This window comes from Dendrobates tinctorius, unplaced genomic scaffold (genome assembly GCF_039654945.1).
Source record: "Dendrobates tinctorius isolate UK_male_01 unplaced genomic scaffold, ASM3965494v1 ptg000159l, whole genome shotgun sequence".
NCBI lineage: Eukaryota > Metazoa > Chordata > Amphibia > Anura > Dendrobatidae > Dendrobates > Dendrobates tinctorius.
Window position 1 is genome coordinate 11,465,406 of NW_027361826.1, and position 18,647 is coordinate 11,484,052.

Genomic DNA, 18,647 nt, shown 5'->3' on the forward strand with positions numbered 1-18,647 from the left:
TCAATACTGTAGCGCATAGCACACTATAGCTGATTGTAAAGAATATATATACAGTATATACAGCTCTGGCAAAAATCAAGAGACCACTTTCAAATGTTCAGTTCATCTGATTTTTCTCTATATTTTTGAGTAAAATGTAAATTGCTCTTCTATTCTATAAACTACTGACAACATGTCATATCAATTTATGGTATGCTGTGGACCCCTGGCTGACACACTTAATTGAGCACTTATGTTTTCAGTGGTGATACACTAACAGAGCCTTTTTCTATTGATAAGTATTTAGGGTGTGTGCACACGTTGCGGATTCTGCTGCATTGTACAGTACCATTTTAGTCTATGTAAAAAGAAAAACGCAGTGCCCACGTTGTGGATTTTTCTGCGCGGATTTGCTGCAGTTTCAAAACCGCAGCATGTCAATTCTTTGTGCAGATTCCATGACAGGTGTCAAACCGCAGGGGAAAACCGCAGGGCTAAACCGCACTAAATCCGCAGATAAATTGCAGGTCTTTTGACCTGCGGATTTACTTGCGGATTTGGACAAATCTGCGCGGAAAAATCTGCAGCAGAATCCGCAACATGTGCACACACCCTTATTGTTCCTCAACCATTTTTATGAAATGGGTTGTTAGAAGGTGTACCTCTGTCGCACAAGTGCTATACTCAAGTGCTACTACAGGAGACCAAACCTTAAGATGGGCCGCGGCCCGTGTCACAGTGGGCCACTGCATTGTGCTTTCCCCCCAGGCTAAAATTTGCCAGCCAGCCCCTGGGCAACTGGATAAAATGGATGCTAAAATTTGTTGGGCAATTTCTCCTGAGTGCACAGATACGTCATATGTGGTCATAAACCACTGTTTGGGCACACGGCAGGGTCCGGAAGGGAAGGAGTGCTATTTGACTTTTTGAATGGAAAATTAGCTCCAATCATTATCGGACACCATGTCGTGTTTGGAGAGCCCCTGTGTGTCTAAACAGTGAAAACCCCCCACAAGTGACACCATTTTGGAAACTAGACCCCTTATGGAACTTATCTAGATGTGTAATGAGCACTTTGAACCCCCAGGTGCTTCACAGAAGTTTATAACGCAGAGCAGTGAAAATAAAAAATCATTTTTTTTCCTCAAAAATGATTTTTTTGCACGCTATTTTTTATTTTCACAAGGGTAACAGGAGAAATTGGACCACAAAAGTTGTTGTCCAGTTTGTCCTGAGTACACCAATACCCCATATGTGGGGGGAACCACTGTTTGGGCGCACGGCAGGGCTCAGAAGGGAAGGAGAACCATTTGACTTTTTGAAATGAAAATTACCTCTAATCGTTAGCGGACACCATGTCGTGTTTGGAGAGCCCCTGTGTGCCTAAACATTGGAGCACCCCCACAAATGACCCCATTTTGGAAACTAGACCCCCTAAGGAACTTGTCTAGATGCATAGTGAGCACTTTGAACCCCCTAGTGCTTCACAAAAGTTTATAACGCAGTGCCGTGAAAATAAAAAATATTTTCTTTTCCTCAAAAAATTATTTTTTAGCGCGCAATTTTTTATTTTCACAAGGGTACCAGGAGAAACTGGACCCCAAAAGTTGTTTTTCAGTTTGTCTTGAGTATGCTGGTACCCCATATGTGGAGGGGGACCACTGTTTGGGCACACGTCGGGGCTCAGAAGATAAGTAGTGACATTTTGAAATGCTGACTTTGATGGAATGGTCTGCGGGCATCATGTTACATTTGCAGAGCCCCTGATGTACCTAAACTGTGGAAACCCCCTACAAATGACCCCATTTTGGAAACTAGACCCCCCAAGGAACTTATCTAGATGTGTGGTGAGCACCTTGAACCCCCAAGTGCTTCACAGAAGTTTATAACGCAGAGCTGTGAAAATAAAAAATCATTTTTTTCCTAAAAAAAATGATTTTTAGCCAGAAATTTTTTTTCCAAGAGGGTAACAGGATAAATTAGACCCCAAAAGTTGTTGTCCAGTTTGTCCTGAGTACGCTAATATGCCATATGTGGGGGGGACCATTGTTTGGGCGCACGTAAGGGCTCAGAATGGAAGTAGTGACGCTTTGAAATTCAGACTTTGATGGAAAGGTCTGCGGTCGTCGTTACGTTTGCAGAGCCCCTGATGTGCCTAAACAGTAGAAACCCCCCACAAGTGAGCCCATTTTGGAAACTAGACTCCCCAAGAAACCTATCTAGATGTGTGGTGAGCACTTTGAACCCCCAAGTGCTTCACAGAAGTTTATAACGCAGAGACGTGAAAATAAAAAAATCATTTTTTTTCCGCAAAAATAATTTTTTAGCCCCCAATTTTTTATTTTCCCAAGGGTAACAGAAGAAATTAGACCACCAAAGTTGTTGTGCAATTTTTCCTGAGTACGCTGATACCCCATATGTTGGGGTAAACCACTGGGCACACGTCGGGGCTTGGCAGGGAGGGAGCACTGTTTGACTTTTTGAACGCAAAATTGGCTGGTATCAATGGTTGCACCATGTCGCGTTTGGAGACCCTCTGATATGCCTAAACAGTGGAAACCCCTCAATTCTAACTCCAACCCTAACTCTAAGACACCCCTAGCCACAGCCCTAACCCCAACACATCCCTAACCCTAATCCCAACCCTAAGCCCAACACACCTCTAACCCTATCCCTAACCCTAATCACAACCCTAACCGTAACCCTAACCCCAACACACCCCTAACCCTATCCCTAACCCTAACCCTAATTCCAACCCTAACCCTAATTTCACCCTAACCCTAATTAATAATAATAATAATAATAATAAATTTTATTTCTATAGCGCCGACATATTCCGCAGCACTTTACATTTCAGAGGGGATTTGTACAGACAATAGACATTACAGCATAACAATAATCACATAGATTATAACAAATACCAAGAGGAATGAGGGCCCTGCTCGCAAGCTTACAGTCTATGAGGAAAGAGGTAGACATGAAAGGTGGGTGGTAACAGTTGCCCTGATTGTATGGACCAGCCATAATGTTAAGTGTGTAACAGTACAGACACAGAGGGCTAATGGTTGCATAAAGCATGTGGGAACATGATGCGGGGAACCTGGTTATGGTAAAACTTTTGGCTGTGCCACACAGGGATAGATTAGGTTAATGTGTTGAGGCGATAGGCCAGTCTGAATAAATGCGTTTTCAGGGCACGCTTAAAATTTTGGGGATTGGGGACTAATCGTATTGACCTGGGAAGTGCATTCCAAAGAATTGGCACAGCATGTGTAAAGTCTTGGAGACGGGAGTGGGAGGTTCTGATTATTGAGGATGCTAACCTCAGGTCATCAGCAGAGCGGAGGTCGCGGGTAGGGTGGTATACTGAAACAAGGGAGGAGATGTAGGGTGGTGCTGAGCCATGGAGGGCTTCGTGGGTGAGGGTAATAAGTTTATACTGAATTCTGGAGTGGATGGGTAGCCAGTGTAATGACTGGCACAAGGTAGAGGCATCGGTGTAACGATTGGTGAGGAATATGAGGGAGACCGATTAGAAGAGAGTTACAATAGTCGAGACGAGAATGAATAAGAGAAACAGTAAGAGTTTTTGCAGAGTCAAAAGTAAGAAAAGGTCGAATTCTAGAGATGTTTTTGAGGTGCAGATGACAAGAGCGAACCAGTGATCGAATGTGGGGGGCGAAGGAAAGCTTGGAGTCAAGTATGACCGCCAAGACAGCGGGCATGTTGCTGGGGAGTAATAGTGGAACCACACACAGAAATTGCAATGTCGGGTATAGGTACATTAGTAGAGGGAGGAAATACAAGGAGTTCAGTCTTTGACAGGTTCAGTTTCAGATATAGTGAGGACATGATGTTAGACACAGCGTTTAGACAATCGCCGGTGTTTTCTAGAAAGGCTGGCGTGATGTCAGGAGAAGAAGCGTATAATTGGGTGTCATCAGCATAGAGATGGTACTGGAAACCAAATCTACTGATTGTTTGACCAATAGGGGCAGTGTACAAGGAGAAGAGGAGGGGGCCTAGAACCGATCCTTGAGGAACCCCAACAGTAAGAGGAAGGTGAGAGGAGGAGGAGCCAGCAAAAGATACAGTAAAGGAGCGGTCAGAGAGATAGGAGGAGAACCAGGAGAGAACGGTGTCCTTGAGGCCAATTGTTGTGAGTTCCCTTTCTGGACTCCCTCTGGTGGTGACGGGAGGTGGTGCGGCTGGTTTGATCGGTGGAGATCTGCCACCTGAGAATGAGGATGACGATTGGATCTCAGGATTCTCAGATTGGATTTAAGACAGCCGACGCCCTATTCAGTTGCTTGTGATTCCTTCTGGCTTGTCAGCTCTTGGTTTTCAGCTCTGTTCCAGTCATCTAAAGCTAAGTTTTTCTGCTAATGTTCACACCTGATTTTGTTGGTCTATTCAGTTTTTTGTGTGGTCTGCCGGCCCCGGCTGGGGGCTGAGCTGAATTTCCACTCTTATTTGTTAGTGTTTTGACAAATGGCTTTTTGTTCCTTACTAGTTCGGTCTCTTTTTGCTCTGTCTCAGAATATTTCAGAGTGCTGATATAGTGGGAGAAGTCTAATGACTTCAGGGTTAATTTTGCTATCAGAAGTGTTGGACATAATTTTTGTAGGGTTTTTTGCAGGTTGCAGATTGTGTCTTCACTTTCCTTTCCTGTCTAGTTAGTTTGGGCCCCATCATTTGCTCAGCCTATTTTCCTGCCTGTGTTTGTGCCTTCATCTTGTTTCACCGTCAATACATGTGTGGGGGCTATCTATTCCTTTGGGGTCTGCTCTGGGGCAGTTAGTTTTCCCTTTTCTTGCTTTAGGCTTATGTAGTCCTCCGGCCGTGATGAGGCATCTAGGTTCATCGTAGGCACGCTCCACGGCTACTGCTAGTTGTGTGGTAAGATCAGGGATCTGCAATCTGCATAGTTACCAACCACTCTGGTTTTCTGTGGCTTAGCTTGTTTAGCGTTTTTCTCCTCGGTGACCCATTCATAACAGCCAATGGAACGGAGCATAGTGAGGAGGAGCTGATGATCCACAGTGTCGAATGCTGCAGAGAGATCCAAGAGAGTTAGCATGGAGTAATGACCATTTGATTTAGCTGTTAGTAGATCATTAGAAACTTTCACCCTAACCCAAATTTCAACCCTAACCCTAAACCCTAATTCCAACCCTAACCCTAATTCCACTCTAACCCTAATTCCACCCTAACCCTAATTCCAACCCTAACCCGTATTCCAACCCTAACCCTATTTCCAACCCTAACCCTAGCTCTAATCCTAGCCCTAACCCTAGTTCCAACCCTAACCCTAACCCTAATGGAAAAATAAAAATAAAAATAATTTCTTTATTTTATTAGTTGTTCCTGCCTATGGGGGTGATAAACGGGGGGTTTATTTACTTTTCATTCTATTTTGATCACTGTGAGAGTTTATCACAGTGATCAAAATGAATGAATGAATCTTCAGCCGGCGGGCGCACTGCGCATGCGCCCGCCATTTTCCAAGATGGCGGCACCCATGAAGCAGGACCGCGGGAGCCAGAGAGGGCCATTGGAGGTACCGGGGGGTGAGGGGGGTCGGAAGGTGGGGGGAGCCTATAGAATGGGGAGGGGAGCAGATGATGACGGCGGCGGCACATTGCCGCCGTCAGTCAGCATTGGGGGCCGATCGGCCCCGTGAGTCGGTGGGGGGGTCGGATCACGGTCTCCAGCCATGTCCGATGCTACTGTAGCATCGGCCATGGCTGGATTGTAATATTTCATCAATTTTCATTGATGAAATATTTCTATTGCTCTGATTGGCTGTTTCACTTTTAACAGCCAATCAGAGCGATCGTAGCCACGTGGGGGTGAAGCCACGCCCCCTGTGGTGAAGAACAAAGCCCCTTGTATCTGCAGGTCGAGTGACCTTTTAGTGACCCTGGTCACCCGACCCGCAGGGGGGCTTTAAAGTCATGACACCACATAGGCGTCACTGGTCAGATTGGCACCAGTTTTCATGATGCCTATGTGGCGTCATTGGTCGGGAAGGGGTTCACACTCCCCAACACTTTCCCTGGCTAATCAATGTATTAAACCTCCCCCCAAAAATCATGCAAGTCCGTCGTAATCCAGTGAATCCGCCATAGTCCACCGAATCTGATGTAATCCACAAATGGATACCTGATAAACATAAAAAGAGAGAAAAAAACAAGACAATGTCCCTCATTCACCAATTTACTACAAAAAATGTTCTCCGGCAGGTCCAATGTTGTCCAGCTTTCCCCGAATCTGTACTGTAACGCTCATCAGAGTCGCTGAGTCACCCTGCCCTCGGCAACTCTGATAATACGTGTAGCTACTGACATGACTGCTGTTCAGAGCTGCTCGGTCTTAAGGCCCCGTCACACTAAACGATGTCCCAGCGATCCCACCAACGATCCGACATGATGGGATCGCTGGGACACCGTTAGGCTGATCGCTGGTGAGCGGTCACATAGACAGCCCCAGCGATCAAGACCAGCGACGCTGGACACTGGTTTCTAATGTAAACGTCGGGTATCCAGGAGCCGCGCGACTCCTGGATACCCGCTGTTTACCTTGGAAACCGGCGGCTCCTGGATACCCGACATTTACATTAGCAACTAGCGTCCAGCGTCGCTGATCGCTGGTCTCTCACTGCCGCACGCAGCGATGCGCGCTGGGCAGCGGGAGACCAGTGATCGAAAAACGGCCCTGGCTGCTCGAGCACGATCAGCGATAACCGGCAGGGGGGCCGGTCGCTGATCCCCGTCACACACAGCGATCTCTGGCTTTTACAGAGTGCAACGGGATCCAGCAACTCTGATAAGTGGTGATGTCACTACCCGGCGACTGTGAATAGCAGTAACACTACTTACTGCTATTAACTCGCCAGGGCCGGATTCAGGGAACACTGGACTACGTCTGACCTGCGTAAGCAAATTTTTTGTAATAAATTGGCAAACAATGGACATTGTCTTGTTTTTTTCTCTCTTTTTATGTTTTTCAGATATCAATTTGTGGACTAGGTCGGATTTGTTGGCCTATGGTGTACCTGCATGGGTTTTCTTGTTTTTTTAATAAATTAGTGAGCCAAAGAAAGTATGGGTGAGTGTTTTTTCAAATAAAGTTTTTTTTGCGTGTGTTTTTATTTTTAATTACTGGGCTAGTAATGGGGGCTTGATGCCCCAACTACTATTACCTTGAATGCCAATGCACCAGGGCAATCAGGAAGAGTGAGGTAAAGTGCCAGAATTGGCGCATCTCATGTGGTATGGTATTTTTAGGTTGGGAAGGACCCAATAACCAGGGACCTTCCCAGCCTGATAATATCAGCTCACAGCTATCTGCTTTACCTTTGCTGGTTATCAAAAAATAGTGGTGACTAACAAACAGGCAATCCCCACATGTATTTAGGCTGACTAGCAGTCACAAATCATGCAGCTAGGGTGAAAGAAACTAAATCTCCGAGCACATCCAAATACTTGGAGATCACCCGAGCATGCTCGGGAAATTTCAAGTAACAAGTATACTCGCTCATCACCATTGGTGACCCCACATAATTTTTTTTTGCAATTTTCACTTTAACTAGGTTAAACCAGCCTAACCACACTTTAGAGCCAAATGAAAGGCACTAAAGGGTGCAAGTTTAATAATATGTAGGAGGCTTGTGAAATTATATATATATACAGGATATCTGTCTGTCTATCGATCTATCATCTCTTTATATAAGATTGCTTTATTACTTTTTCAAATTAGATTTAAGTTACATAGAGCATGTAGTATGTTAAAGATGATGTTAAAAAATGCATTGCATATGCATGTCATATGGATGCTAGGCGAGAAAATAATCACGCATTGCACTCGCATGACATAAGTTCAACCATACAGATTCCATTCTTCCAAATTTTCAGGAGCGGAATTGGAATGATTTTTCTATACGTGAATGTGAGCAAGTCCTTACTGTGCACAGCCTAGAGAGTATCCCACATAAAGTCAATTAAAACATAACCTTTAATGAACCATTAAAAAGACATAACACACAAAAACATTACAAAAAAGTGCTCATGTGAACCAGTGCTCAATAAAAAATGGTTTGGTCTCACCATTGGTATTAGATATAGCATTTCAGCATCAGGGCGCATCCCCCACTCATGGGGAGCCGAGACATGGGAAAACCAGTGTTAGTGTAAAGTATTCCCCTACACTCCCTGTCATGGCCCAGCGTTAGTCCTGTCCTAACAAGGACAGGCCCCGAGTGGATCCTGTAGTGGACACCCCCACTGATAAGGGGAAAAATAGACAGAAACTCCCTATGCGCTTCTTCCCCAATGGTGGGGATTCATCAGGGGGTCAAATAGATATAAAGCAGTAGGAAAGGATATATAGAATTAGTGTTGTCCATTAAGTCCACAGGCCCTGCAGTGGCGAGGTGCCTAACAAACTAGTGTGACTGTCCCTGTCACTACCAAGAGGACTCCACTTGGTAGTGACAGGGACAGTCACGCTAGTTTGTTATATTTCACCACCATGGGTCTGCTCCAGACGCAGTCGGCTCCATCAATTTCAAAGTACTAATTTCTAAGTACTTTGAATTAGACTTGAATTCTAGAATGCATTTGGTCACTCGTGACTCCTGCAGCATTGTCATCATCATCACCATCTGACCGAGATGTTCTTCTGTTCCCACAGGTATGCATTGCTGAATTTCCACCACTTTCTCATGCTCCGAAATGCCCCATGTGAACTGCATTGTATTTTATATGGTATGCATTGCTGAATTTCCACCACTTTCTCATGCTCCTGAATGAATCATAGAATCGTAGAGTTGGAAGGGAACTCCTGGGCCATCTGGTCCAACCCCCTGCTCAAAGCAGGATTCTCTAAATCATCCCAGTCAGATGTCTGTCCAGCCTCTGTTTGAAAACTTCCATTGAAAGAGAACTCACCACTTCTTGTGGCAGCCTGTTCCACTCATTGATCACTCTAACTGTCAAAAAGTTTTTTTCTAATATCAAATCTGTGTCTCCTCCCATTCAGTTTCATCCCATTGCTTCTAGTCTTTCCTTGTGCAAATGAGAATAAAGATGATCCTTCTACAATGTGACAGCCCTTTAGATATTTGTAGACAGCTATTAAGTCTCCTCTCAAGTCTTCTCTTTTGCAAACTAAACATTCCCAAATCCTGCAACCTTTCCTCATAAGACAGGGTTTGCAGACCGGTCACCATTCTGGTCGCTCTTTTCTGAACTTGCTCCAGTTTGTTGATGTCTTTTTTAAAATGTGGTGCCCAAAACTGGACACAATATTCCAGATGAGGTCTGACCAAAGAGGAGTAGAGGGAAATAATGACTTCACGTGATCTAGACTGTATGCTTCCGTTAATACATCCTAGAATTGCGTTTGCCTTTTTTGCTGCTGCATCACACTGTAGACTCATATTTAGTCCGTGATCTATTAGTATACCCAAGTCTTTTTCACATGTGCTGTTGCTTAGCCCTATTCCTCCCATTCTGTATATGCTTTTTTCATTTTTATTGCCCAGATGTAGTACTTTGCATTTTTCCCTGTTAAAAACCATTCTGTTAGTTGCTGCCCACTGCTCCAGTTTATTTATATCTTTTTCAATCCCCTCACTCTCTTCTCTAGTATTAGCCATCCCTCCTAGCTTTGTGTCATCAGCAAATTTAATCAGTTTACCCTCAATTCCTTCATCTAAATTGTTGATAAAGATGTTGAACAATACAGGGCCCAGGACAGAGCCCACATTCTTCCAACTGGATGTGCAGCCACTCTTTGGGTCCGATCACTAAGCCAGTTATGAATCCACCTAACAGTTACCTTGTCCATTCCATACTTAGTCATTTTTTCAATAAGGATTGTATGAGATACTTTGTCAAATGCTTTCCTGAAGTCAAGATATACTATATCTACAGCATTTCCTTGATCCACCCAATCAGTGATTCCGTCATAGAAGGAAATTAAGTTAGTCTGACATGACTTATTAGTTACAAACCAATGCTGACTCTGTTTAATCACTTCATTCTTATCCAGGTACTGACATGTGAACTGCATTGTATTCTATATGGTATGCATAGCTTACCCATCTTCTTGTATCCATAATTGTACTCCATCTTGTTATTTTTGCCACACATCTAAGTGGTCTGTATAACCCCTTCCCCCTTTTATGACCTCTGCTTAACTCTGTGCATTTGGCCTGGGCAGTCACACCCCATTTTCACTCACACCTGATTGTCTTTAGCTGCACATATATTCACCACCATGGGTCTGCTCCAGACGTAGTCGGCTGCATCAATTTCAACGTACTAATTTCTAAGTACTTTGAATTAGACTTGAACTGGACTGGAATTGACTGTAAGGTAACGACTAAAACACCACAACAATGTTTCGCCTTCTTTTTACTATCACCCCCATACTACTCTATTTCTCCCTAACTCCTGCAATCCCTCCACCCAGTAAGGAACTTGACATTTCCCCCTCCATCCTTCCCAGCCATCTCACCTCTTCGTCACAACTGTTCCTCCACATACAATCCTTTTTCTCCAGACACACACGGCCACATCATAACCTATCCTGCTCCCACCTTCTAATGCTCTGTCTACTACTCCTTATTGCTGGCGACGTATCCCCAAATCCTGGCCCTCCTCAACACCTCCCAACACTCACTTCTACCACCCTGCCACGATCCTCTACACGTCTTCGCCACCATGATAACCTCATACCCATTCATCCAGCCCCCACTCCCTCAACCCCATTACCTGGAGCCCTATGGAACGCACGCTCTGTCTGCAACAAGCTATCATTTATTCATGACCTCTTTGTCACCAACAAACTCTCCTTCCTCGCCATCACTGAAACCTGGCTCACTCCCTCTGACACAGCCTCTCCAGCTGCGCTTTCCTATGCCGGATTCCATCTCTCTCACACCCTTCGCCCCAGCAACAAACATGGTGGAGGAGTTGGCTTGCTCCTGTCTGATACCTGCTCCTTTACCCCAATTCCTTTGCCACCCTCCGCTACTCTTCCCTCATTCGAGGTGCACTCCGTCCGTATCTATTCCCCCTCCAACTGGCTGTCATCTACCGCCCCCCAGAACTAGCCATCTCCACCTTTCTCGACCACTTCACCACCTGGCTACTCCATTTCCTTTCTGCTGACATCCCCACCATCATCATGGGCGACTTCAACATCCCCATTGACACTTCCACCCGGGCTGCCTCTAAACTTTTATCACTCACGGCTTCCCTCGGCCTCACTCAATGGTCCTCTGCGGCCACTCACAAAGATGGTCACACACTGGACCTTATCTTCACCGTATCTGTTCCCTCACTAATCTCAATAACTCACCCATCCCCCTACTGACATTCTCCTCCCTCTCCTCTCCTACTGCGCAACCCCCGCTTCATAAACTTGCTCACCCTCACAGGAATCTCAAACACCTCAATTTACAATCACTCTCTGAATCCCTTCTCCCTCTTACAGACATACTGTAGCTTCCCTTCATGATACAGATGCTGCTACCACCTTTTATAACACCACAATAACAGCAACGCTTGATTCGGCTGCCCCCCTCACACAGAGTAAAACTCAAACAATCAACAGGCAACCCTGGCTGACCAGCCTGACCAAAGAACTGAGACGGGTTTCCAGGGCTGCTGAGCGGAGATGGAAGAGAACCCATTCTACTGAGCACTTCAACGCATACAAGCAGTCCCTTGCCAGCTTTAAGTCCACGCTCTCTGCCACAAAACAAACTTACTTCGCATCTCACAACCCTAAACAGCTCTTCAACACTTTCAATTCTCTACTCCGTCCCACAGCACCTCCTCCCCCTCCTCTCATTTCTGCCGAAGACTTTGCCTCCTTCTTTAAGCAGAAGATCGACACGATCAGACAAAACTTTGGCCCGCAGCCCCCAATGCCCCTCTTAGCCGCTAAGCCCTGTCCTGCAAAAGCCAGCTTCTCCACCATGACAGAAGATCAGCTCTCCACCCTTCTGTCAAGATCACACCTCACCCACTTGTGCCCTCGACCCACTCCCGTCTCACCTAATCCCTAACTTGGCCACAGTCCTCATCCCATCTCTAACACACCTTTTCAACCTTTCACTTACAAATGGTGTCTTTCCCTCATCCTTCAAACATGCCTCAATCACATCCATCCTCAAAAGCCCTCCCTTTACCAATCCTCTGTGTCTAACTATCGGCCAATATCTCTTTTCCCTTACGCCTCAAAACTACTGGAACAGCATGTACATCTTGAACTGTCCTCCCACCTCTCCTCCTGTTCCCTCTTTGACCGGTTACAATCTGGCTTCCAACTGCATCACTCAACTGAAACTGCCCTAACTAAAGCCACTAACGACTTACTAACCGCCAACAGCAAGCGACACTACTCTGTCCTCCTTCTCCTGGACCTTTCCTCTGCCTTCGACACCATAGACCATTCCCTCCTGCTACAGACTCTCTCATCTCTTGGCATCACAGACCTGGCCCTATCCTGGATCTCATCATACGTAGCAGACCAAACATTTAGTGTCTCCCTCTCACACACCACCTCGCCCCCTGTCTGTCGGTGTTCCCCAAGGCTCTGTCCTAGGACCCCTACTATTCTCCATCTATACCTTCGGCTTGGGACAGCTCATAGAATCCCACGGTTTGCAGTATCACCTCTATGCCGATGACACGCAGATCTACCTATATGGACCCGACCTTGCCTCCTTACTGAATGAAATCCCACAATGTCTGTCTGCTATCTCAGCCTTCTCTGCTCGCTTTCTCAAACTGAACATGGACAAAACAGAATTCATCATCTTTCCCCCATCTCACTCAACCCCTCCACCAGACCTATCCATCAATGTCAGTGGCTGCTCTCTTTCCCCAGTCCCGTACGCTCGGTGCCTTGGGGTGATCCTCGACTCTGCGCTCTCTTTCAAACCACATATCCGAGCCCTCACCTCCTCCTGCCGCCTCAAACTCAAAAATATTTCCAGGATCCGCTCATTCCTCAACCACGAAACCACAAAAACACTAGTGCATGCTCTTATCATCTCCCGCCTCGACTACTGCAACCTCCTACTCTCTGGCCTCCCCTCTAGTACTCTGGCTCCGCTCCAGTTCATCCTACACTCTGCTGCCTGACTAATCCACCTGTCTCCCCGCTATTCCCCAGCCTCCCCCCTATGCCAGGCCCTTCACTGGCTTCCTATCGCCCAGAGGCTCCAATTCAAAACCCTAACCATGGCATACAAAGCCATCCACAACTTGTCTCCTCCATACATCTGTGACATGGTCTCTAGGTACCTATTCGCATGCAACCTTCCATCATCTCAAGATCTCCTTCTCTACTCCCCCCTTATCTCTTCTTCCCACAACCGCATACAAGACTTCTCCCGTGCTTCCCCCATACTCTGGAACTCCCTGCCGCAACACATCAGACTCACCATCAACGGAAACCTTCGAGAAGAACCTGAAGACTCACCTGTTCCGACAAGCCTACAGCCTGCAATGATCCTCGGTCTACTGAACCACAGCATGACCTGCTCTACCCTCTCCTACTCTATCCTCACCCATCCCTGTAGACTGTGAGCCCTCGCGGGCAGGCTCCCCTCTCCTTATGTACTTGTGTGTCCCTTGTGTTACACATGTTTTCTATACTTGTCTATATTTCCCCTTTTCACATGTAACGCGCCATGGAATAAATGGCGCTATATAAATGCATAATAATAATAATATATCCTTTCCTACTGCTTTATATCTATTTGACTCCCCTGATGAATCTCCACCATTGGGGAAGAATCGCGTAGAGAGCTTCTGTCTATTTTTCCCCTTATCAGTGGGGGTGTCCACTACAGGATCCACTTGGCGTCTGTCCTTGTTAGGACAGGAGTAACGCTGGGGCACGACAGGGAGTGTAGGGGAATACTTTACATTAACACTGTTTTTCCCATGTGTCGGCTCCCCATGAGTGGATCGTCTCTCCAGCAGGATACGCCCTGATGCTGGAATGCTATATCTAATACCAATGGTGAGACCAAACCATTTTTTATTGAGCACTGGTTCACATGAGCACTTTTTTGTAATGTTTTTGTGTGTTATGTCCTTTTAATGGTTCATTAAAGGTTATGTTTTAACTGACTTTATGTGGGATACTCTCTAGGCTGTGTGCAACATTTGACCCCTGAGGGAGTTTTTTTGGAATAGTGTCAAAAAGCTCACACTATAGCTGAGTGTACAAGTCCTTACTGTGATTGCGACAAATAAATGCTTCACGGCTGAAACATACAGTATGAACACAGTTTTAGGCTATGATCACATGTTGTGTTTTTGCTGCGTTTTTAGCAGCTCTTTTTATTCAAATTAAGAGAGCTTTTGTTGATACTTAAAAAAAAACAATGACATTTCAGAAATCTCAGGCACACGCCTGGGTTTTTTTTTTTGCTTCCTGACTGAATTTGACAACTGTAGGGTTTTTGAAATCTGCAGCATGTCAAATCTTTCAGCAATTTTTCACCCATAGAAAGTCATAAGAAAGCGAAAAAACGCTGCAAAAAACACTGAAGGATTTGACATGATATAGATTTTAAAAAACGCTAGTTTTCCAGTTCAATTTTAGGAAACAAAAAAAGCAAGCGTGTGCATGAGATTTCTGAAATGTCATAGCTTCTGCTGACACTGCAGAAATCAGCTTTTAATGTGCATAAAAATGGTGCTAAAGCAAATCTGAGACACGTTTTCTGAGCAGCGATTTTACTGCCAAGAGAGCAGGTTTGGGCTGCACAAAAATGCAACTTGTGAACACAGCCTTAGTGTAGTGCTTTCCATCCTGTTTAGGAAAACTAATTACCACTAAAATGTTTTTTTCTTCTTCTGCCATGAGAATACTCAATATCGTGCAAGGTACCTTTATTTTTAGTTTATTACATTGCCCACTAGAGGACGCTCTGTGCTGTCCTTGTTTTTCTACTTAGTGAAACCGAGGTGAATACTAATGGCTAAAAGAAGTTCTGTAGCGTAAAGGTTGACTTCGAGAAGGTGCCCTGTTACTTCTGGTTCTTTTCCTCTATATAACATGTGTACAGTAAATATCTGATAGTTGTATAAAGTTTGTAATATTTAATAAAATAATGTAAAAACAAACACATGTAAAATAGCATCTATCCACATGGGATCATCAGCTGCCGAATGCAAGGAGAAGATTAAAGGGTTAAAATATGTAATCTCATACCAAGAATACTTGTAGTACTTGTAGGCCAAGTTTAGACAGTTTGCGGTTCGTCCATTGGTACACGCCGGCACTTGTAGTTCTGCAGTTTGTGTCGTGCAGTAAATTCTGGTTATATTTCTGGGAACGGAGGTAACATGGGACACTTTCCCAGAATACCGTTCTTTGTCACCTTGTCCCTGTCACACTCGGTGGGAGGCGTCCTGCGCCCGAGGTCTGTATCATCTACACGTTTCTTAAACCGCAATGTGATTTGCTGGCTGTTCCACATCATCCACATCACTGGGGACAAAAGACTTCATTGTGCCCCAGTGAAGTATAGGGAGGGGGGCCGAGTACTGAAGAGGCGGAGGGGACATAACCAAAAGCCCTTGGGCTTGGGTTTGAAACTAGAAACGAGTTCAGAGACTTATCTCCAAAACATGTTGGCATAGTGCCGCTCATTGCCTTAACTATTGCAGTTACAAACAAAACAAAGTCAGTGCCTTTTCCCAGTCACCTCTAATCTCACCTGTCGACAGCATAAGGCAATGAAACATTGTCCCACAGTCTGTCCCAATCTAAATATACCAATAAGTTCTCACATTAATTCAAATTTCAATTTGTTTTTGCTCCAATATATCTACAATGGAAAAGGCGCAATTTTACAAATAGTCCTCATTGAAAGTTTCTGGATGTTTTGTGCCTTCTTCTTCTGGGGAAATGTCAACTCTTGTTCCAGCAGTCATATGATGAGTCAGTGTATGCATCCATTCCCTGACGTTCCACCTTGAAATACCTGCTCCTCACACTCTTCCTTTGGGGAAGCAGTCATAAGTTTACAGCTTCTAATTATGCTCTGGAATTTTCATATATTCAGTCTATCACATCTTGATCATATATCATTGGATATGCTCGACAGATTTTTTTTTTTTGCAGAAATTAGTTGCACTACAGAAAATTGTAATAACGGGAAACGGTAAGGTGTCCTAAAAGGCACTAATGACATAGAAAAAAAACCAAAACAAAATATGTGCCAGAACTGAAATCATGACAATAATTAATTTAATAGAAAAATCATAAACAGCACTCCGAAGGGGATAGATGAGGTGCCCAAGTAGGGTTCCAATCCAAAGCATTAATAGTAATGAAACTCGACCCTTAAAAGGATATGTTGCAAACAAGGTGAATTTATTTACAGCCCTTGAATCAAAAGCTGGTCGATAAGGTTTCGGTCCGCATGGACCTTCATCAGATAAATGCTGTGCTGTTGAAGTGCTGCCCAGTGCTCCCTGACTGTGGCTTTCAGCCACCATACCCAGCACAGACATACCTCTTACCACCTTCAGTCTGTTCAAAATGTCATCCCTTATGAAGTGGAAGATGAGTAGGAAATACTCATAAGGGATGACATTTTGAACAGACTGAAGGTGGTAAGAGGTATGTCTGTGCTGGGTATGGTGGCTGAAAGCCACAGTCAGGAAGCACTGGGCAGCACTTCAACAGCACAGCATTTATCTGATGAAGGTCCATGTGGACCAAAACCTTATCCACTGGTTGTTGATCCACAGGATGTAAATAAATTCACCTTGTTTTGCAACCTAACCTTTTGAGTGCCAAGTTTCATTACTACTAATAATTAATTTAAAACATTTAAACTTTATTGAAAACAAGATATTAATAAGGACATGTGTGGCGCCCCTGAGGCTCAGTCGCCACAGAGGTACTGCACCTTCTCCTAAGGTGTGGTGCCCCACCAACTAGGTAAGTTGGGAACTCCTTTCCACACTCCAACACCTGCACCCACACACAGGATAGTTCAGCAATGGACCGGATTGCGGCTCCATGCTTAGAGGATAGCAGAGCACCTTTCATGGGTCCTTGATTCATAACACGAGATGTGCTGGGAGGTGGGTGGAGTTAGATATAAAAGAGTGGGAAGGTTTAGAATTGGAGTTCAGTTCAGTCTGGAGGTCAGCCTGAGGGGAGCTCAAGGCGGAGGAAGACAGTCAGTCAGGAGAGGCTGAGGACTGGTCTTAGTGGAACGAGCTCCCTAGGAAAGGAACAGAAGGAGAAAGATGTAGAACTGCAACCTAAGCTTCCATAAGAGAGAGAAGGAACAGCGCGGAACGAAGGAGTAGGAGAACAGAGAGAAGTTGTGGGTTGGAAGAGGAACCCTGCCTATAGGTTCTCAGTGCAAGGCCGGGGCCCGGTCCCCGAGGTTGTATGGACACTTATGGTTCTGCAGCAGACACCGGTGGAGTAGTTGGCTGTAAATGCACTACTCCCATCTAAGACTTGGGACACAACAGCAACCGAATAGAGAGCCAGGACTCAGAGAGGAGTCCCCGATAGAGGCTACAGCTGTCTGTCATACAAGTAGAGTTGTTAGGAACATCTGACAGGAGGAACTTCAGAGTACCACAGTACTGGAGCTCTTCACACTAAAGGCGCAATAGAGGAGTCGTTCAGGAAAGGTACATGTTGGCAGAGTGTTGGAGAGGAGAAGCCTAACTTGCCCGGGAGGTTGATCGAGTCTCTGCCCTGGAGGACACGGCATGGAAGCGGGCACCAGTGGTTACCAAGAACTGTGAGTAAAGCGTTGAAACTGCAAGCCCTGGTGTCCTCCATTCCTTCTTGCGTCCGCCAGCACTGCTACATTCCCTGCACCGGACACTACACCATCAAGGTGTCCCCACATCTACACTGCCCTGGGACAACAGCCCTGCCTGTGGAGGGCTATACCACCTTTGCTGCATCCCACCATCTGTCCCAGAGGATCTGTCTGCAGCGTCGGCTTAACATCTCCCTCGCCGGACACCACAGGTTGCGTCACAAACTATTCCATTCCATTAAAAACAACCACCATTGACATTGGGCGCCCAGGGCCACGGACCGGGTCACTGCTGCTGTGACACATTCCCCTGACACCGGCCCGGTACCGAATACCCCACAGCTCTGGGAGGGCAACCCAATTTTGGCGTCACGAACAGGATGACGAGATTCGATGCCATCGGGTTCTGTGCGCCTGAAATTTGTGAGACTTTGTAAAATGTAAAATGTGCAGAAGACCTGATTTAATAAACTGTAAAATGGACATTAGAAATGGCCGCTGGCGCGGAGAAGAAAGGCGTGAAGAGATGGGAGGTCCTAGGAAAAGACCGCGAAGAGTATTGGGCCTTCCCTGCCTGAATTACTATGTGACAGATACATGGCCCACCCCCCGAGGGGTTCGTATACCGGCTTAGTATGGAGGGGCTGGAAGAAGACTCCGCCCCCAGAAGGAGGGGCAGAAGAAGCCAGTGGCGGGAAAGGGGCCGAGGCAGGAAGAAGAACGCGAGAACGCCATTTTGGAGAGTGAGGGAAGGAGGCCTGCGGAACGTGGGGAAACGGATCTCCCTGGCGCCATGGCTGACGGCTCCAACTCGAGCACCGGAATGAAC

At 45.7% G+C, this 18,647-nt stretch overlaps 1 long non-coding RNA gene across 1 annotated transcript; it reads right to left on the bottom strand.

The window, feature by feature from the left end:
• Nucleotides 1–2,776: 2,776 nt before the first annotated feature.
• Nucleotides 2,777–15,486, bottom strand: LOC141052313 (uncharacterized). The gene is made up of 2 exons (XR_012220776.1): nucleotides 15,229–15,486; nucleotides 2,777–5,031 (listed from the first exon to the last, which is right to left on the bottom strand). It is a non-coding gene; the product is annotated as an uncharacterized lncRNA (long non-coding RNA).
• Nucleotides 15,487–18,647: the final 3,161 nt, after the last annotated feature.